Source organism: Myotis davidii, unplaced genomic scaffold (genome assembly GCF_000327345.1).
Source record: "Myotis davidii unplaced genomic scaffold, ASM32734v1 scaffold575, whole genome shotgun sequence".
Classification (NCBI taxonomy): domain Eukaryota; kingdom Metazoa; phylum Chordata; class Mammalia; order Chiroptera; family Vespertilionidae; genus Myotis; species Myotis davidii.
The window spans coordinates 7644652-7660034 of NW_006290306.1; the positions used below are offsets into that span (position 1 = coordinate 7644652).

At 40.4% G+C, this 15383-nt stretch overlaps 1 protein-coding gene across 1 annotated transcript in view; it reads right to left on the reverse strand.

Moving 5' to 3' along the window:
• Positions 1-3072: 3072 nt before the first annotated feature.
• The window catches only part of IRS1 (insulin receptor substrate 1), a 57321-nt gene continuing 45010 nt past the window's right edge, over positions 3073-15383 (reverse strand). The window contains exon 2 of the mRNA XM_006763410.2: positions 3073-4269. The gene's annotated coding sequence lies outside the window, so the exon portion shown is untranslated. The remainder of the gene's footprint in view (positions 4270-15383) is intronic.

A 15383-nucleotide genomic window follows, 5' to 3' on the forward strand; every position in this document is an offset into this window, starting at 1 on the left:
CAATACAGACCATGCTTGGTCCTTTTGTACACAGATGAAGTAGCACCATGAGCAGCACCACCATCTTCAGATGATAAACCAAACTGCACATACATGAAATGAAAGAAATATATATGTATTTAATTTGGCCCACCCTGTAGCCAAGAGGTGTAAGGAAAGAGCTTTGCAAGAAAAATTGTCCCAGGAACTACATTCTTACTCCAGTAGAAAAGTTCTAAAACAATAACAAAAGCCCTAGCACTAAAAATGTCTATACAAATACAGGCAAGCTTTCCTGTTCACCGTATTTGTCCTATCATGTGGTATATTGGTTAACATTGGGGAAATTAATCACTTAAGCAAAGAGAGAAACTGAAATGCAGGGTGAATGGCGAAAGTCTAAAACACCAGATCTCTTGGTATATACATCACACATGCCAAGTCATCAACAAACCAGGAAAGGAAGACAACTCCCCAGCTAAGTCATACGTTTTCTAATCTTATAAGCTGATAATAAGCTCCTTATTACTGAAATTCCTCAAGATTAGGGTGAGACACCTTCAATATCCTACTTCCTCCCAGCACTTACATGATGTTCCGGTTACAAGGAGTGAGGGACACCTCAACATGCCACCTGATGCACATTTTCTCTATCTACAATTAGGGGGCTGGATTATGGAGCTATGGGAGGACCTCCAAGGTCTTCTCTGTCTTGGCTTTGGAAATGACCACAGGCACCAGCATTTACCCTTTGATGTTCTACTATCTACAAGAAGGTTGTTTATGCTCTACAGAGCAAAGCTCACAGACTAGAGGTCTTTCCCGAGTATTGGCAATGCCTCATTTCTTCATATCCCTAGCAGCTCATGCTTTCCTCTCCGGTTTCTCAGCAGCCTATGTGAATGCAGCATCACTGCCAACCAACGTTCACCGTGTCCTAGGAACACTCAACTCCTCTGTCAAGTCATTGCAAAGAAGCGATTTCATATTTGGCTTCCATCCATCCTCCTTCACATGCCTTCCAAAGGGTTCTGTCTCTCCCCAATCAAGGTCTTAATTCCCACAGTGTCTGGGGCTTCAACACCTCCTCATGTGATGGACTGACCCACGGAGCTCTGCCAAAGCATTTGGAGCACTTCACAGTCATCCCATTTCTCATGGCTCTTTTGTGTCAGTGGACAATGAGCTCTCTTCCCCTGACTTCAACCACCTCTAGTAAATAAAACTGAAATTTTCAACTACATGGCACATTGCATTCAGGAACATAACAGAGCTTCAGGATTGCACAATCCTGTTTCTTACAGTATAGTACAGTTGTTTCTTAACACTCTGTCTCACACTTAAAAGGTAACTAGCTAGGAGACAATAGTCAGGGAAGGAAAAGTTAGAAATCTCTACCTCTGGCTAGATGATTTTTAGTAAATGAACATTTGCAGTCAACCTAGATTAGTCAAGAGAGTCCCTGACCTTTGAAAGTGAGCAAGAAATAGCCACCAATGTAACATCAGTACAGTATTGACTCAGGCGGTTGATTATTAATGGATTCTCTTCACTTCTAGCTGGTTCTAGGACCTTTTCTTTTTTGTTGTTGCCCAGAATGAAGATATCATCAAAGTCATGAAATATATTTGTTCTCTCCACAAAGGGAAAATTTTAAAACTCTGCCAAAGTCTCCAAAAAAGAATGCTATGAAAGTGGTCTCGTGAAGAAAAAGCCAGTAATTTAGAGTTAAACAGAGGCCACCTGAATCCCCATTAATGTGAGCCCTTAGCTGGCCTACAAATACTTTGAAACGGATAAAAGTCAAGTCTCCCCAACAGGAACTGAACACAGGGACTCAGCAGGGCCCACGTAATCATTTGGTCTGGCCCTGCCAAGGCATTAGAGGTGAGTTAATTTAATGTTTGACCAAATATTTCAAAATGGTGAAATTTGATACCACTTTCAAACCCAGCTTAGGGACCACTAGAGCACCTTAGATAAGAATGTCTACCTTTATGCTATTTAACTGAACAAAACAGAGAACTAGACACCACGAGATGGAGTTTTCCAGTCTGTTCATTTCTATTCTGACCCAGAATTGGTTGATAATTCTGCATGCAGAGGTATCTCGGTAATAATCAACGTTTAGGTTCCTTGAGAAATAATAACTAGCTTCACAGGAAAATGATCGGGGCTGACTTAGTTCATTGATTTCTGTTTGGAAGGAGCAGGATAGCCTACACGTCTCCTACACTAGTAAGAGTATGAGTCAGAATACTTGAAAAATGAAAGTTAGTTTGACCAACAAAGTGTTTTTCATAAAAAAGTAAAAAAAAGTTCTTATCAGATTTTTATAATTGGTAGTGTTTTCTCCTAATAGGAAATGATGTAATTCAGCAAGTTCCTTGAAAACAATGGATTCTTATGACTACAGACCTATTTATCTTAGAAATTGATGAGCATGCAAATGATTAGAATCTGCAACAATGAACATTGTACAACAGTCTGTGAGGAACAGGCAGGCCATCCAGTTGAATTAGCAGTAACATGGGGCCTCAACAGTGTGAGGGGTTCCATTTATCGCCCCTTCCTTTTGAGTACAGTACCCCCAACCCTGGCCCCTTCTTTTAGCCCACCCCTGCCCAGGGAGCACAATCCTACAGAAAAATAAAATGTTGCTCCATCAACAGTAGGGCTGGGAATTTCTGATACAGAGTTTACATAGACGCCGAGGGAGCCTGATATTGGCATTACTCACTTAACTTATAGAAGTTTCCTGGTAATAAGGTTAAAAACTTTGTAGGCAATACCTTTAAGTTCATTGCCATTTTCTATTTCCAAAGGAAAAGTTCCAAGATATGAGTACTTTCCAAAGAAGAAAAGGATTAACATTTTCACTGCTGGCTACATATTTCAATAGCTGGTCATTCGGCTTTGATGGGCTCTCTGTACACTGGGTTTTATTAACTAATCACTAATAGCCTAGTACCCACAAGGGCAAGCGTTCCAAATTACATTCAATTAAGTCATGAAACACTGGAAGTTCTCAGAAAGCATGAGATAAGCTCTTAAAGAAAGTGACATGTAGCTCTGGTCATGACCAAAAAAAATTAAAAAATAAAAGTTTCTGGAATTTTAATTTCTGGTTAGAAATTAAAGACAAGTACTCACTTGTCTTAGTATCTTTCTTGAGACAGTATAGGAAATGAAACATCCTAATGTGTGCACAGAAGAAAATGGTGCAATGTAGCAGGAAGCTTACAGAAATGGGGGGAGGGGAGAAGAAAAGATCAACAGTCTCTAGTTTATTATGAATAGACAGAAATTTCCAGAATTTACAAACACCCACATTGTTCATTCCAAAGAAAGCTTTTGATTTGAAGGGATTGCCCATGTCTCCTTTTCTGTACAGTATGTACAATGGAAGACTTTGATTTCCTTTTCTTACCTTTCGGCTTCCAATCAATTGCCAATGTTAAGCTGACACTCGAAAATACCCAGTAGACTATATACCCTTCTTCAGTTCAATTAACATGGCCTATTGCCTTACAGGAAAAATATAAAATTAAGATCAATTCTTGTAAGGATCTCAACTCAACACCAGGGCTATAATACAAGAGATAGTATCAGCAAATATAACTATACAATTGAGAACCACCTATGGCACTATGATTCTTATATTATTTTTCTGAGTTACAATCTTAAAACAAGGGCTGTACCCTAGTCTACTCTTGTTAGCCTTGTTTTAAGCATTTGCTCCACTCTTTACAACAGAACATTGCATACCTCAGTTCCACATCCAAAAAAAAAAAAATGTGCGCTGTAAGAAATGTTACATTTTAATTAAAAAAATTACACATATAAATCAAAACCTACGTTAAATATTTAACACTCTCTCCACCCAACGTGAACCGTTTTGTGTGAAATAATTTACAACGATGCTCTGTCGCACAGTTTCAGCAGCAGATGAAATGTATCGTGTAGATGGTGATGAGAGGAAACCCATTCTCTCGCAGCATGGGGGGCACAGCAGCTCACGTGGCCAGCTAAGTCCTTACGGTTGAAGATGAAATGTATGCAGACTCCTTGTCCCGGTGTCACAGTGCTTGTTTTGCTTGGCACAATGAAGAACGTGCAGTTCAGTCAACGGACTCCTGAGGATTTGTAAAGTAAACAAACTGAAATGGAGGCATCGTACCATCTACAGAGGAGGAAGGTGTGAGGTCCTGGTTGTGAATCATGAAATAGTTCGAGTCTGGGTACCCATGAGTTAGAGGAGGATTTGCTGAGGTCATTTAGGTCTTCATTCTGAAAAGGAAAAGAAAAGAATTCATCACCTGGGCACCTGGACATCACTTGCTACTAGACAGTAAGTCCACCTGGATAGAGAGGCAAAGTCAGTCACAATCAACCCTAGAACTCGGGTTCCTATTTCCATGGCCCAGAGCTCTTTCCAGGAGACCATGCTACTGGTTCCCTTCACCTTGGCCGAACACTCAGCTCTAGGGTGGTTGGGATAAATCTGGGATGACTTATTGGGAGAAACCTGGAAATACAAATAAGGTCAAATCATTTCTCTTTTCTCTGTAAGATCATACACTGGAGATCAGTTTCTTTCTACCCCCCACCAAGCCAAGCTTAAAAAACCACCTGTTCCACTGCCACACCACCCATCGTTGATGTGTCGGGCCTGCAGGGTCCCATTCTCATCCTTTGCAGTGCATGGTAAGGAGCCAGCTCATCTGATCTTTTAGGATTGTCCTATGAAACCCTGCAGTTGTTAGGGTTTTGCTTTAAAAAGAAGGCCTATTGCCGAAACCAGTTTGGCTCAGTGGATAGAGCGTTGGCCTGCGGACTGAAAGGTCCCAGGTTCGATTCCCGTCAAGGGCATGTACCTGGGTTGTGGGCACATCCCCGGTGGGGGATGTGCAGGAGGCAGCTGATCAATGTTTCTCTCTCATCGATGTTTCTGACTCTCTATCTCTCTTCCTTCCTCTCTGTGGAAAATCAATAAAATATATATTTTTTAAAAAAGGCCTATCATATCAGATGAACTGAAGTCACAGGCACAAACAGTACTGTGTGCTTAAATAAAATCAACAAACTGTATTTAACTTCTTTTTTTCTCTCAAAATGCAAGAGTCCAAAGCAATCACAAACTCAAAGTAGTCAATATTAAGTCAGCAAACAAATCAATGTGATTTGGAGGTTTCAGAAACTTAGCAACACAAAAATACACAGTGCTTTGATGTTCTTACGATCAAAACAAAAATGTACACTACAGTTATTGTGGAAAACTACAACAAAATAGGGCAAGCAGGTAACAGTGAGGCTATATTGAATCTTCTTTTGGTTAAAAGTCACCTGCAAATTTTAGAGTTTGAAATCACAAGGCTTAACATTACAAAATCTGAAATCAGGTTTTAACTTGCTGTTGTTTGACATGAGAATTTTAGACACAAAAGGAAACCCAAGCAAAACAGACCAAGTTAATCATTAAATTAAAAAAAAAAGATTCTGACTTAGGTCGAATAGAATAAATTATTCTGCTGGAAGCACATTTCTTTTCTGCAATTCAAGAAGGCAAACCTCAAGGGGCATTATCCCCTCCCCTCCAGTGAGTGGATCCACCTTTTCAACCTCATAAAAGTTCCTTAGGTTCTCAAGTATCAACATTAGAGAGTCTTTCTGGCATACATATTTTTCATGCATTCTAAAGTTCTCTATAAATATCAACATTTATAGAATGTCCTAAATAGAGCAGTTAATTAATAAAAACTTGTTGAATTAGTAAAATGGTTGCATTAAATACTATGGAGACTACAAAGCTGAATTGTGCTACAGGCCCTGCTTTCTAGAAATTCTAGAAAGGAAGCTCCATTCACAAAGAGATAGAATGCAGAGTAGAATGGGGTGAATTCCACAGTAGATGCACAGGAAGAAAGCTCTAGGTGCACCGAGGAGGGAAAAAATACTTTAGCTAGGAATAGAAGGGAAGTACCTCGTTAACACACTTGGTTTGGTTTGGAAGACAAAAACATTTTGGGGATGTGGACAGAGGGACTGTGTTTATGTTGCTTCCAGTTGCATCTCCAGAGCTTAGCACAAGGGCTGGCACATAGCAGGTACTCACTAAATATGAGCTGAATGAATGATAGAGACAAAGCACACTCTACTGGAAGCACATAATGAAACAAAGTCCAGCCATGGATCGACAGGTCCAGCGAAGAATGTGGCTTCGTTGGAGCACGAGGCATCTGAAAAGGGGTAGAAGGAGTTAAGTCTACAAATGCAGATTGGGATAGATGGGGAAGAGCCTTGATTGGCAGGTCAAGACACCTTTATCTAAGTATATGGATAACAAGGACATACTCTGTGATATGATCAAAGTGCAGCGGTGATAACCAATGTCAGCTGCAAGGACAGTAATGGCTTTTAAAACTCACACAATGAAAATGTTGAGCAATATAGCTGTTTTGTTTTTTTCTCTTTCCTCTTGAAGGAGGGTATGGCTGAGATCAGTCAGCATTCACTATTTATGTAGTGGCTCAGGTAGGTTGAAATTTACCAAATGAGACCTCAGTATTATGAGGAGATTTCTATTTATTTTAAAAATATTAACTCTACCCTTAAACAATAGGTAAATGGCCTATTATAAGGACTTGACAAGCAGACAACACATGACAAAAAGGCATTCCAGGGTATCCCTTAATTGCCAGAGAAACAGGATTGACTTTGCATGGTTTCTACAAGTGAAAGGCTAACCCATCCTCTCACAACCCTCAGAGAATGGTTTACAGATTTCTTAGTTAGTTTCAAGTTTCTCCTGAACTTATATTGTGATCTATCAGATTGTTCCTACCAGAGTATCTAGGTACAGCTTAACTAACACAGTTTCACCGTGCTGGGCTGAAAATGAGGTAGGAAGGCCACACTTTATTAAAGGGCTGAGAGCAACATACTGCCACATGTGAAATGAAGGGCAAGTGAAGGTCATGTGTTGCTTTTATATCTGGCTCTCCTCCAGAATGGCTGAATGAACAGCTTAGCACAGGAACAAAATGTATCCACCCAATCTTATCATCACATGGACCAGATCTGCATGGATGCAGAAAGGAGGAGACTGGGAGCCCGATGAGAAGAGAGAAATCTACAGCATCACCAGCGGTGGGAATCTGCTGCTTTGGGGCACTCTGAACCCATCCCTGTAATTTCCCACCAGTGTGTCTGTTCAAAGAACAGGAAATAAAAGGATATATCAATCCCACTATCTTCCTTTCCTCCAAAGTCTTAGCATACTGTTTTCAAAGCCCTTTATCATGAATCCTGAACACATGTCTCAGTCACTAATGGTACCTGCCGGTGCCATCAACTCAGGAGTCTATGTAAAAGTGAAAGCACCTGACAGGTAATCCTGACTAGGAGGGAAGGGGAATGGAGGGCTATAAACAGGCCATAGAGATCGGGAGACATTACAGGGAATGTCTGAAGTTCACATCTATTTATCTTCGTACAAGGGTGTGTGTGTGTGTGTGTGTGTGTGTGTGTGTAAATATACATAAAGTTTGTATACAGAGTAAAGACATGGATTTTTAACAGACATCCCTCAGTGGGAACTGCCTTTCACTGCGGCCACCTTCGGGTAATACTTATTTCAATCAAGCAGCCATTGTTCGGGGCATTTTTGGAATGCCTTCTCAAGTTCCCATTTCTTTTTCTGCGACTGCCTTCTCAGCCTTGGGTATATTCTTTTGAATGGTCTCTATAGCAGCCAGTCTTGTCCTTCAAAGGCCTATTTGATCTTTGGAGACAGCCAAAAAGCTTTGAGAGCCAAATATTGTGAATAAAGGGGCTGATTAAGCTGGGTAATGGTTCCCAGAGAGGTATTATCTAAAGCCAAAGGACTCCAAAGCTGAAGTTCCCAAAACAGAGCTGTTTACAATTGCCCTGATAGTTTTGTTGGAAAGGAACTCTCATAACATTACAGGCAGACCTTAGCATGTGCTTCACAGACTTAAATTCAGCGGCCGATATCCCTGCCCCTACACACACGTAATCACGAAGGGCTGAGCTTGAATAAAGGAGCTCACTTGAACAGAGGCAAACATGTAGATCATGCATTTTTGTAATTTAGGAATTTGTTTAAAAAGAAAACACACACACACAATACCCATACTGGGCTCCTGCAGTCATTTAATTCAACAAACATCTGTTGTGTGATAAATAAAAATGCAATGATAAGGATGATGATATGTACTAAAAAGCAAAATATTGGTATGTGCATATTTAATGCACTTTATATAGACAACCCCAACTGACTCACACCAACCATACAAGGCAAATATCACTACGATGTTTTATAAATCCAGAAACTCATTTGTGACACTCATAAACTGGACATAAAAAAGCAAAATGTTTCCTTGCAGAAGAGCTGTGCAAATAGCAAATGGTGATGCTCCTCTGATACATCCTCTCTAGTTACATCATTGGGGAATAACTCGGGAGCCCAGAAATATGAAGCACCTGTCATGAGATTTAGTGGCTGGAAATTACATTCTGACAACCACGCCAGCATCGACTGTATCCTTCCGTGTGTCTTCTTGTAAGATAAAACCCACTCAATCCTATTGCCAGTAATGAAAAATGTAATTTCTGAAGTATGATCAAATAAGTCAACACTTGAGCAATGCTACTTGAGACCTATGGCTTATTGCATTAGTGCATCCGGTAGGAATTTACATATTCTGGATGGACCCACATCAACCATGCCTACTACAGCTGAAAAACAAACAAAGCTTCAGCTGCCTTCCACACTGTCAGCCTACCCATGAGTCTTCACTGTGAAAGCAGCTGAAAACAGCTCAAGGTTATGCCTAAAAGTACAATGGAGTGATCAGCCCTCTTTCATCAATGCATTTTTAGTCAAAGCCATTGATTAACAGCTTTTATCTTGTATTTAAATGTGTTGAAACATCCTGCCAAATTGCTGGGTCAAGTGTAACACTGTTATAAATACCTGGTTAGAGCATTACTAACAGTTCCTACTTTTACTATGAAAATGGGAGTAAAATATTATAAGCTACGCAGCTATTATCATATACTAAAATTTAATCAGAAAGTAACTCTTCCTCATCCAACTGTGCTTGAAAAAAAGATGACTACAGTAAAGACTTTTCTTCAAAGGAGATCATTGTTTGAAATTTTATATTGTTGACTCAACAGAAAAATTTGTATAAATAAATTCCTCCTCTTAAAGAAATGTGTTAAAACAGCATATTTCTTTTTTCTTAATATAAACAGCTGTGACTTAAAAAACATTCTTGAGTATAATACAGAAAAATTCTTGAGTATAAGTTATAGCATAATAATAAATGTTTAAATAGGGGAGGAAAATAATATTTTGATCATGTTTAGATCTTTCCCATTCTTAAAAAAAAATTCTGTGATGAGAAAATCTATGGAATGTTAACCAACTTTTTAAGTCCTCTAGGTAGTCTATCCCTTTCTCATACTCCCAATCCATAGTGCAGGGGCAGAAGTATGGCGATTGACAGTAGATACAGCCTCTGGCTTCCTGGCTTTAGTTTCCAAGAGCCTAAGTCCTTAGGGGAATGGCACAGGCCTCGTATTTGCAAGAACCAGGAGGGGAGAAAAAGTGGGAAGGAATGAGAGCAGACATCCATGGATCACTCTGTCCTTTGCAGGGTGCTGAGCATGGCACCTGGGACATCTCTCTATCGCTTATCTTCCCAGATCTGCTTATTTCTTATTTCACACAATTATAATCAACTGCAAACTGCTACCATGACCACAATTCATTTCTCCAGCTCCCTCACTGATGCCAATGCAATTAATTCATGGTACCACTCATTTAGAGCTGATCAAGTATTTTGGAATGCTTACATATTAATAAAACACCTTGTTAAACACTGCAAAAGTACTCTGTTTTTTAAGCATACCTGAAATCTGGCCAATGGGCCCAGTTGGTTTGTTTTTCTTTTAAATCATCTTATTAAAAATATATGTATGATTTTGGGGGCGCAAAGGTGTTCCTCATTTTAACATTCACAGCCTTACAATCTCAGGTGGACAAACCAGACCACTGATCCATCTGATGGACTGTGAAACCCCTTATTAAAGGAATTCCTGGCTTAGAAGTTGGGTGCCGCCATGTGGACTGGATGATAGCACCTAGGGAAAAAGCAGCATTCTCAGCACAACTCAGGTAGCTGTGGACATCAACCAAGGTGAAGGGAAAGAAGAGCTCCAAGTTTGGGACAAGGGGAGAATCTCTGCTTTACACAAGGTACAGCTGGGAGGTGTGAGAAACTGAGACTTTGGGAAAGGACAGACCTAAGTCCTGAAAAAGCATTGCTTTCTTTTTTTAAAGCATTCTGATTTAAAGCCTTATGACCATAACCACTGACAATTTTATATATATGTTTTTACATATATATATATGTATATATATATGTGTGTGTATATATAGAGAGAGAGGATTGAACTAAAGACCTAAAGTTAGAGGTGAGACCAACATGTTTGCTACTTTTGTTGAAAGGAGAAAGCCATTTTAGCTAACGAAAGGAAACCAACATTTTTAAAAAAACAGGCCAGAACTGAGCTGGAAAGACTTGGTTTCATGGTCGTAAATGGCAAAGGCTAACAGACCAGCCAAGCCAGCAGAGCTGCTTAAATAGCACTTTTGCCTGGTGCGAGTCACATGGGAGGGGAACGGTGGAAATAACAAGGTTGCTGGCCGGTCCCTCCAGCGTGCAGTGTTGCCAAGGAAGAAAATTCAGACAGAGCTGCCAACATGTGAGAGGCCATCTCGCTCCAGTTCCTCCTTTGTCCCACTGAAAGACCTTCTGGCAGGGCTGGTGACTTCAGGAGACCACCAATGAAGAAAGGCACACGTATTATGGAAAGGAAAAAAGAGAGGGAGTGACCGAAGAGAGACCATCAACACCAAGCTTGTGGGCTCCCGCTGTGGTCCACTGGGGTGACTTCTGTCAGCATGTGTGTTTCTCCTTCCTCGGCAACCGAGGGCAGGGGGAGGGTCTGGAAATGTTTCAAGAGGGTTAGGGGCTTATGGAGAAGGAAGATTACAACAGCAACAACAACATATGGTTCTCAACAACTAAATGTATTCTGTCAATGATAGATTAAGGAAACCTGAGCAAACATCCAGAAATCTTTTAAGCCAAAGAATATTCACGTTAGTTGTTTCCCATTCTTTTTATTGAGAGCATGCTGATCAAGCAGGAGATAATTTAAAGATAAAGCAGATAGGGTTCAACACCATAACAGCCCCTCCAGGGGTAAATCAAAATGGCTCAAATCTCTCTTCTATCAAAATGATCATATATCCCCATGTACACAATGGTCAAGGTAGAGGAACTCGGCAAAACAATCTCTCCACACTTCAAGTCAGACCACATGTGCTGTGGGACAGGAAGCTTTAGTTTTCACAGAGCTCAACCCAAATAAACCTGTTACTCAAAGCCACGAAGATAATAAGATATGATCTTCCCTACCTGAGTAAGAAAGTCATAAAAGTCAGTGTTTCGTCTGCTTTCACGGCAGCTATTTCTGTAGTATTTTCCCTCGGAGGAATTACATTCCATTTCTGAAGGTTTATATTGTCATTTCACATCAGTTTTTTATTGTAATGTTCAGCAATACAGGATACAGGTTTTTATCGGTCTGACTTGGATACAAACCAGTGGATTGAAATTCAGATCACAACTTAGTTTACAATGGGATGTCAAGATGGTAAAAAGTGTTTGCAACACCGATTCTGTAATTAGGCAAAAGGTAACCCAGCCGATCTGCTACCACTGCCTTCACTTTTTCTGTTAAACACTAAATAGGTTTTGCATTCTTTGCCCACTCCCTGGAGTCGTATCACAAATTGCTTCAAGAAAGCAAGTGCCTGACTTTACATTTGAGTAATGGTCTTGCTATCCAATCGTTTCTTATCAACTATCAACAACTTTTCAGTGATGGCACGGGAACTACAGGAGAGAACAGCATTTGCACAGAGGCCCCGGGTCTGCAGCAGGCTGAGGTAAGGATCGTTAACACCACTGACATCACTTTTGGCAGCTGGGGAAAAGGGAAAACCTATGTTTAATCTATTTCCTACTCACCACAAGTTTTAGCTGGAGTCACAGATAATATGGGCTGTGGTTGACTTTATGGAAGAATTTGGTAATGCAAGAAAAATGTACTGAACTGAACAAGCATCTTTACAAGGAATCACGAGGTACCTCAGCTGTGTGGCCCTGCTCGCCCTGCTGTAGGTTTTTTGGTCATTAAACTGGCTTAACAGAGGACACAATCATTCCCAATTGTTCCTAGGAAGTTCAAGCTCAGTAGAAGACGTTCCCTACTACACACACCTAATTAACTTCTCCTGGAAACCTTTATCATAAATCACAAACAAAAATGTTTTAGCCTATTTCTTTCTTCTTGCTTTGAGATACCAAGAGGAAAATGTTGGGGAAAATTTTAATCCAGGAGTCTTTGAAGTTAAGTTCTTTCTTTTATTTGTAAATTGTCTGAATAATAAAAGAACACTCTTTGAAACCAACTGAAACTGCTCACAAATAGATAAGTATAGGGTAGTATGTTTCAAATGTATTCAACCCACGGGGTCTCATTTGTTTTGCCTTAAGAATTCTTGTTAAAGAAATGCAAGTCATAAAGATTTCTGGTCTATGAGAGCAATTCTTAAACAAAAGTCAATGTTAAGTAGGATGAAAAACTGTACCAACCATCCTATATTACAGGTGGGACCTCTATTTAACTGGGTTACATTAAAGACAAGCTATAATGTTGCTTGCAATAAAGTATTGCAATAAATGTGTGCTTCCCTTGAGTTGCCACTACCCAAGTGATATATGAGTAACCTGTATGCAATTTTGATTTCTAAAATGCAATTTAGAAAACAATCCAAAACATGTTATTTTGAGAATGAAGATGGAACTATTTCATGGTTGTTATGCTTTATAAAGGCTGATCAATTTTGATTCAAAACTTATTTCCAAGTGAAAATTTAAAATGAGACTAAGATAATTAGATGATCTCTCCTCTCACTGTTTTCTTCTTTGTCATTTTAGGCAAGTGACTAACCTTACTAAATTTCAATGTTTTCATCTGTTATGTGGGGGTAAAAGTACCCATTTCATGGGGTTATCACTGAGGTGAAATGCATGAAAAGTTCTTGTCTTCGTGCTTGATAAATAACAAGTCCTCAAACATCAGCTCTTATTGTAACTACACTTATTAAGGAGAAATCCTGCCCAGACAGTGTGTCTCAGTAGTTGAGTGTTGACCTATGAACCAGGAGGTCACAGTTCAATTCAAAGTCAGGGCAGCTGCCCAGGTTGGGCTCAACCCCCCAGTGGGGGTTTGCAGGAAGCAGCCAATCAATGATCCTCTCCCATGATTGATTTCTGTCTTCCTCTCCTTCTCCCTTCCTCTCTAAAATCAATAAAAGTATTTTTTTTTTTTAAAAAAAGGAAGTTCCCACTGGCTGAAAGGGGGACAATCTGAACATGAAAAAAGGATAAGAACTACAACTGGTTGAAATTCACTGATGACATATAAATACTTCAGTTTAGTATTAGATGTAACTAGAGCAAAACTCTGAATATTTGTAATATAATGGAAGAATTGAGCATTTATCCTGCCTTTCCTACGGGAATTATATTTAGTGGTGTTTTAGCCTGGCTTACACCCTTGAAAGTTGAACCTGAGACAAGGGCTTACTTTTAGGTAGTTTATTTTGGACAGCCATTTCAGGAAACAGCAGTGAATGACAAGAGTGAAACAGGGTAAGTTAATACAAGGGTGTTCTCAAGTTAGCCATCACTGTGGGCAATAAAACCCGGAGTCTTCTGGGACTCTTTGACTTTCCCTGTAGAATATACTTCAGAATTGCCAGCTTGTTACGTCTAATGGTTGGCAGCTGGATGAGGAGGGGGAAAAATCGCAAAGATAATCTGAAATAATAGACAATGTATAAACTGCATGCATTTCTAAGGTCTTTGAAGCAGACAATGGGGTAGATTTCTAACTAACTGCAAACACTTCTTTATTGTCTCAAGTAAGGAGTCAAAATTCTTCTAGTTGACAAAGGGGCTTCACCTTTCACCTGCTGACCCCAAAGCTCCTGGTCCCTTGCTTTCATCTCTCAAGTCTCACTTTTCTTATTTCTTTTTTAAGTATGTTTTTATTGATTTTAGAGAGGAAGGGAGAGGGAGATAGAAACATTGATGAGAGAGAAACATCGATTGGCTGCCTTCTGCATGCCCCCTACTGGGGCTCCTGCCCAACCAGGCCATGTGCCCTGACCAGAAATGGAACCGGGTGACCTCTTATTGCATGGGACAACCCTCAACTATTGAGCCACACCAGCTGGTTCAAGTCTCATTTTTACTTTACTCTTGTTCTGCTCTCTCTTCTCCATTATCTACGATCTCAGACCTTTTTGTTTTAATTTGAAGAGTGGCATTTTCTGGAAAGTTCCCTAATTTACTGAATTAAGCATACTGAATTAAAACGCATCGTGTTGTCGGGTGCTGAGCAGGTTGCCTGGCTTCCCTAGAAGCAGCTGAGGACAGTTGTGCTAAATTCTTAATCTAGAGGTGGTGACAACTTTTATCCAACGGATCCTTACTGGGACTATTTATCAATGATCCTGAGGGCATCACAGTCCCCAGGGAAAGAAATGGGAACTGTGAGGGTGACCCTCAGGCTCACTGGAGCGCCAGGCAGGAGCCACCTGGGCCTCAGCTGAACAGTGCTCATCCCGCCTCCAAGCATTTCACTAACTCTCTAGAGCAGTGGTTCTCAACCTTCTGGCCCTTTAAACACAGTTCCTCATGTTGTGACCCAACCATAAAATTATTTTCATGGCTACTTCATAACTGTAATGTTGCTACTGTTATGAATCATTATGTAAATATCTTATATACAGGATGGTCTTAGGCGACCCCTGTGAAAGGGTCGTTTGTCCGCCAAAGGGGTCGCGACCCACAGGTTGAGAACCGCTGCTCTAGAGCATTTCACTAAATCTCAATTTGCAGGGGTAACAACAATATCTCCCCTCAAGGCAATGCCTGGAAACATTTTTGGTTGTCACAACCAGGGCTGGAGTGAGGGGGGAGGGATGTTACTGGCACCCGGTGGGTAAAGACCAAGGATAACACTGCATCCTACAATGCACAGAAGGTCACCTACAACAAGGAATTATCTGGCCCCAAAGTGTCCATGGTGCTGAGGTTGGGAAACCATGCCTTCGGCTGAAGAAATAGAAGAAGCCACTAAATATGCTTGTGCACTGGAGCCACCAAACACACTTGTCCACTGTTTCTGGGGTCCATGCCAGTTCCAGGGAGGAGTGAGGGAAGAGGCAT